Source organism: Candoia aspera, chromosome 1 (assembly GCF_035149785.1).
Source record: "Candoia aspera isolate rCanAsp1 chromosome 1, rCanAsp1.hap2, whole genome shotgun sequence".
NCBI classification, from domain to species: domain Eukaryota; kingdom Metazoa; phylum Chordata; class Lepidosauria; order Squamata; family Boidae; genus Candoia; species Candoia aspera.
Genome location: NC_086153.1, coordinates 21,009,289 through 21,015,452, shown reverse-complemented (window position 1 = coordinate 21,015,452; position 6,164 = coordinate 21,009,289).

Genomic DNA, 6,164 nt, shown 5'->3' with positions numbered 1-6,164 from the left:
TCTGGGAGTTGACATCCACGTATCTTAAAGCTGTACGGTTGAGAAATACTGGTGTAGTGAAATGACTGGTGATGTAGCAGAGATATTCCAGGACATCCAAATAGCCTTTACTGTACATGACATTGGGAGAAGGGGCAGTTAGGAGAATGGGCACCACAGAAAAAAAGAGAAGTCAGGTAAAGCACCCTCACCTGATCCCACATATTCTAGGAATGGAAAGACACTCAAGGATTTAGAGTGAGACATCTGATGAAGCAAGCTGCAGCTCATGAAAGCATATGTCTTTTAATAAAACTTCTTAGTCAGAAAACATGCTACCAGATTACCCTGATTTTTTAACCAGTTTATGTGATCCCTCTGAATCCTGGGGCTCCCTGTTCCTTGCACTCTCTGTAATGGTTGCCTATGCTAGAATACTCTCAGACTCACAAGCAAGGGCTTAATAAAATCTGGTTTATTTAAGAATAGTATGCAAGTACAAAGAAAGCTGAGAATGGTCAAAGCGCACCAAATGCAAACTAAAAAACGTGCAGGGTTTTAAATGATTGTCGGAATCCCTTTGTAATAATATAGCCCCAGTTGAAAAGTCAGAAGCATCAACTTGGACTACAAAGGGGCGTTCAGGATCAGGGTGCTGTAAAATAGGCTCAGCAGTGAAGAGGGTTTTTAACCTCTCAAATGCTGTCTGGCATTCAGGTGTCCAATTCAGCACTGCCCCAGGATTTTTCACCTTGCGTGTCTCTCCCAAACCCTTGGTGCGGAGCAAGTCAGTGAGTGGCAGAGCAATCTCAGCAAACCCCTGGATAAATTGGCAATAATAGTTACTGAACCCCAAAAAACTCTGTAGTTGCCGCTGGGTGCGGGGGCGTTCCCAATTTAAAATCACCTGAATTTTTTCAGGGTCCATCTCAATGCCCTTGTCAGATACCCTATAGCCTAGATAGTCAAGACATGCTTTGTGAAATTCACATTTAGAAAGCTTTGCATAGAGTTTAGCATCTCTAAGCTTGCTTAACACCTGTTTGAGGAGGCATTTGTGCTCCTCCTCAGTTTCAGTGTAAATGAGAACATCGTCTAAGTAAACCAGGACCCCTTTAAACAAATGATCATGTAACACTTCATTAATCAATTGCATGAAGACTCCTGGCACCCCGGCCAACCCAAAAGGGAGGACTTTGTACTGAAATGACCCCAATGGGCAATTAAAAGCAGTTTTCCACTCGTCCCCAGCTTGTATGTGGATGTGAAAATAAGCTTCGCGAAGGTTGAGCTTGGAGAAAATTTTACCTGTTGACAGATGGGCTAACATGTCTTTCATTAGAGGTAGGGGATATTTGTTGCAGATCGAGACAGAATTTAACCCCCGATAGTCCGTACAAAGTCTAAGCGTGCCATCCTTCTTTTCCTGGAAAAGGACAGGGGCCCCAACTGGGGAATTCACAGGTTCAATAAACCCCCTTGACAGATTCTTGTCAATAAAGTCCCTCAATGCTGCTAGCTCCTTCTGGGTCATTGGATAGATTTTTGGCTTGGGCAATTGAGCATTGGGGACCAACTCTATTGCACAGTCAGTCTTTCGTTGGGGGGGCAGCTGGTCCGCTTCCACTTCCCCAAAGATGTCTGCAAAGTCTCAGTATAGGTCGGGCAAGCCTTCTAAGTGTGGCAAGCTGGGGCGCGGCGTGGTGATCGCAGCTCTTCCCACCCCCACATGTAAAGGTCTCTCTGCTGTAGGAGCTTGGTAAAACCCATCCTTTTAAGTAACAGCCCGGTGCTCCGAATTTATATATGGGCTGTGCCAAGTCAACCAGGGAATTCCCAGAATTACCATGGGATTGCCAACAGGTGCCACGATAAATTTTAAAGCCTCCTTGTGGCTGCCCATTTGCATCGCTACATTCCCAGTGAAATGAGTTGCCGGACCCCCACCCGTCGTTGACCCGTCTAGCTGGGTGAAGATCAAAGGCTGCTGGAGAGGAAAGCTAGGCAAGTCCAATGCAGCAACCAGATCAGGGTGGATGAGACACCTTGAACACCCAGAGTCAATGAGAGCCCAGACTTCCGTAGTCTTAGTGCGGGAGCCCAACTTCACTTTCACTGCTAGAGTGGGGCAGTCAGCACTCACCATAGCGTTTTCGCGCCCATCCTCCTCCACCTCCCCCAGGCGCTTTTCAGGGCAGGTGGCTGGCATTTCCTGCTGGCTCCGTAGAGGCAACATCAGCCTCTCCTGAGAAGTAAATCCTTTCTTCGATGTCAGTACGAAGAAGGCTCTCCCATCGTATCCCAGGTGATCAGCTCCGCGGGTGATCCACTCGGTGCCAGTTGCTCTGGCTCTCCCCCATCGCTAGATCCCCCCAGCTCAGGGCTGGAACTCGAATCCTTCGGGTAATACAAAAGTTCGGGGGGTGGATGGGGGGCTCGGCTCTCTACTCCGAATTGTCAACTCGGGTACTGGGTTAGTTGGCTCCTCAAGCTCCCTGGACGCTAGTTTTGACTCTGCCATCACTAACTGCTTCCCTCACAAGAATTGATCTTGGTAGGAGTTAGCGGTGTACTTTGGAGTTTCTCAGCTTTATGTAATGGTTGCCTATGCTAGAATACTCTCAGACTCACAAGCAAGGGCTTAATAAAATCTGGTTTATTTAAGAATAGTATGCAAGTACAAAGAAAGCTGAGAACGGTAAAAGTGCACCAAATGCAAACTAAAAACCCTCGGTGCAAACAAGATCCCTACCCCCATAGAATCTTCCCAGGCTCACAATCCCAGGTGCTCCCAACGGCTTCTGATGATGTGGTGGAAAAGTCCTTGAGCCGAGCACATAACCCAAACACATTCCATTGAAACGAACATAGATACAAAGCTTGGTACAAGGTCTCCCAGCAGCCCCCTCCCAACAGCAACGCGTGTCAGCACCATGGCATGTGAAACGTTACGATGTACAGTGCACATTGAAACAGTGAACATGACATACCGCCCCCCCCAAAAAAAAATCCTAAGCAGAAGGCTTCAAAGGGTAAGCTAAATGAAAACGGTTTACTAAATCAGGAGCGTGAACATGGTGAGCAGGCACCCACTCAGGGTGAGGAAAGTGTTTCCAGCATATGAGATAGTGGAGAGTGCCCCGAAGCTTGCGAGAATCAACAACCTCTTTGACTTCAAAATGTTGTTGCCCGTCAATCATGATAGGAGCAGAAGGAGGAGGTTGGGGATGCCAGTGGGAAGAGTGGTGGACAGGCTTGAGCAAGCTGCAATGAAAAACAGGGTGCAAGCATTTCAAATTGTGAGGCAGATCCAACTTAACGGTAACTGGGTTTACAAGACCAACAATGGGGAAAGGACCAATGAATTTGGGAGCAAGTTTTTTGGAGGGTTGTGGGAATTTTATGAACTTGGTAGAAAGGTAAACCTGATCCCCAATTTTGAAATCGTGCTGCACAGACCGGTGTTTATCGGCTTGGAACTTGTAAGCAGCCTGGGCATCAGCCAAAGCCTGCTTAATCACCGGCCAGGAATCAGCCAGCTGAACAGCCCAGTCAGAGGCAGAACAAGACTGGGGAGCGGCTTGTGGTAGCTCAGGGATGGGAACAAAGTCGTGCCCAGAAACCACACGAAAAGGGGTCTGTCCAGTGCTCTGATGGACAGCATTGTTGTGAGCTACCTCAGCAAAGGGCAACAACTCAACCCAATTGTCCTGATGGTAATTTATGTACACTCTGAGGAACTGTTCAAGGGTAGAGTTCAAAACCTCTGTAGATCCGTCAGTCTGGGGATGTGATGATGTGGACAGCGCCTGTTTGGTGCCAATCTATTTTAAAAATGACTTCCAGAACTGGGAAGTGAACTGTGTCCTGCAGTTGGTCACCAAACTGGAGGGGCAACTGTGGAGATGGTAGATGTGGATGAGAAACAGGCAGGCCAATTGTGGGGCTGACGGGATGGAAGCACACGGAATGAAGTGGGCTTGTTTGGAGAAAAAATCTTTTACAATCCAGATGACAGTTTTTTTCTGACTGGGTGGTAGGTCTACGATAAAATCCATAGAAATGTCCTCCCAGGGACAGGATGGGCTGGCTACAGGCTGCAGAAGCCCCTGTGGTTTACCCCCTTTTCACTTTGAGATGGCACAAATGGGACAGGAGGCAACATAGTCCTTGACATCCTGCTGTAAGGTTGGCCACCAAAATTGATGCCTAACCAAATGCAAGGTCTTGACGAAACCAAAGTGTCCAGCAAGTTTATCATCATGGGAATGCTGCAAAACATCAGCCCTCAAAGCTTCAGGCACATAAAGGCGGTATCCCACCCACGCCAGACCATTTTCAAAAGAAACATTGTCTCTATTAGCTAGCAACCAAGTGTCAGATTTCAGTGCCTGGAGAAATTCCTTCTGTAACTGACAAGGAACTTGCATTTTCCGCTTCACAGACGGGGCTGGGGGCGGGGTTGCCTGCGCACGGGTCTGGCTCCAGGTGACGGCAACCAAGCCTAGTTGTGGTTCAGTGAGAACAGTCCCCACTATGTCCGACACGTGGTCAGAGTCCTGAGATAAACATGACAAAGCATCGGCCAGAAAGTTTTTCTTTCTCGGAATAAACTTTAACTGGAAGTTAAAGTGACTGAAAAATTGAGCCCAGCGAATCTGTTTAGGACTGAGACGCCGGGGGGTGCGGAGGGCTTCCAAATTCCTGTGATCTGTCCAAACTTCGAAAGGGCATTTGGCACCTTCTAGGAGGTGACGCCAGGCTTCCAAAGCAGCTTTTACAGCAAAAGCCTCCTTCTCCCACACATGCCACCGGCGTTCAGTTTCAGAAAATTACAGTGCACATTGAAACAGTGAGCATGACACTCTCTGATAATCATCAGCTCAGGCTCTCCTCCATCAATATCACTGAGATGCTGATTGATGGAGTAAGTTCCGTTTTCAAAGACAAGGGATTCAAAAAGGAGCTACTATGTACAGCTTCCTGATTGTCTTTCTTCCCCTGTGAAAGATCTATTGTTACACAACTGTAAGTTCTGAGGTGTGGACCTGATGGATTGGTAATGCAACAGGCTAAACCCAAAAATGAATTAACAAAATGCAATAGCTATGTTCACATAATGTGCCATGTCCAAAGAAATGAACCATATTGTGGTTTAACTTGAGATCCTAGTTCCTGGAATAGCTAATATGTTGGGCCATCCAGTCCGAGTTTCCTGAAGCACCACTGGGGAAATGTTCAGCCAGGGTAGTGTTTTAATGAAACCCAGTTAGTTTTACTGAACAAGAGAACCAATACGGCAGCTAGTTGTCAGAAAAAGACCACTGACAGTAAGTCCACCTATGCATCCTGAAACACTATTGATTGCTTTGAATTGAGATTATGATGAGTCTTTGGCTTGCTTCACTGCTTTGTGTTATAGTGGTCTACCATACATGGATTGCATAAATTTGCACAACCATTTGATGGCAGCAAAGAGAGTTTTTGGTATCTCCTTGCTGCCATCTAGTGTTCATTGGGATTTTTAAAGCCCAGATGTGGTAGGCACTCAGGACATCTCTTTTTCTAGAAGAGTTCACTAGTTTGTAAATGTAGATCATAAAATCCATGGAAGCAAGGGACTATTTTGCTTTTCTAACACAGAACATCCATTTCATAGAAATTGAATAGAATACAAATCATGTTTATTATGACCCTGGAGGCTGCAGTAGCAATCTTAAGAGAGTTGGGATGCAACCCCATATACAGGTTTGTGCAAATCAAAGTATACATGTAATCCATGAGGTCAGAGGTAGTGAGGTAATGAAGGTGGGACTACAAAGACAATGTTTGTATTAAAAATACAGAGAGCGTGTGCTATTCTGTCTGATCTTTCTATTTCTCTTATCTCCCTTATCCTTGTTTCCTGTAGCTCTCCTCACCTCCATGTATCCCTTCTCTTTGTTATCAACATTCCTTTGCCTTTGCATTTTTATGGCTGAACTGGCATTTTTATTGCTTCTCTAAGAGAGCTAGGGAAGGTGAAGGGTGCATGTTACCTGCTTAGCCTACTGCAGCTAATGCCATTTTCTTCTTCAATATAAGTATAAAAGTGAATACAACTATCCATTTTTGCAAAGGCATTTGAGAAACTACATTTCTGTGCCAACGTGCATTGGTAACATGACCTAATCCAAGGGTAGAGC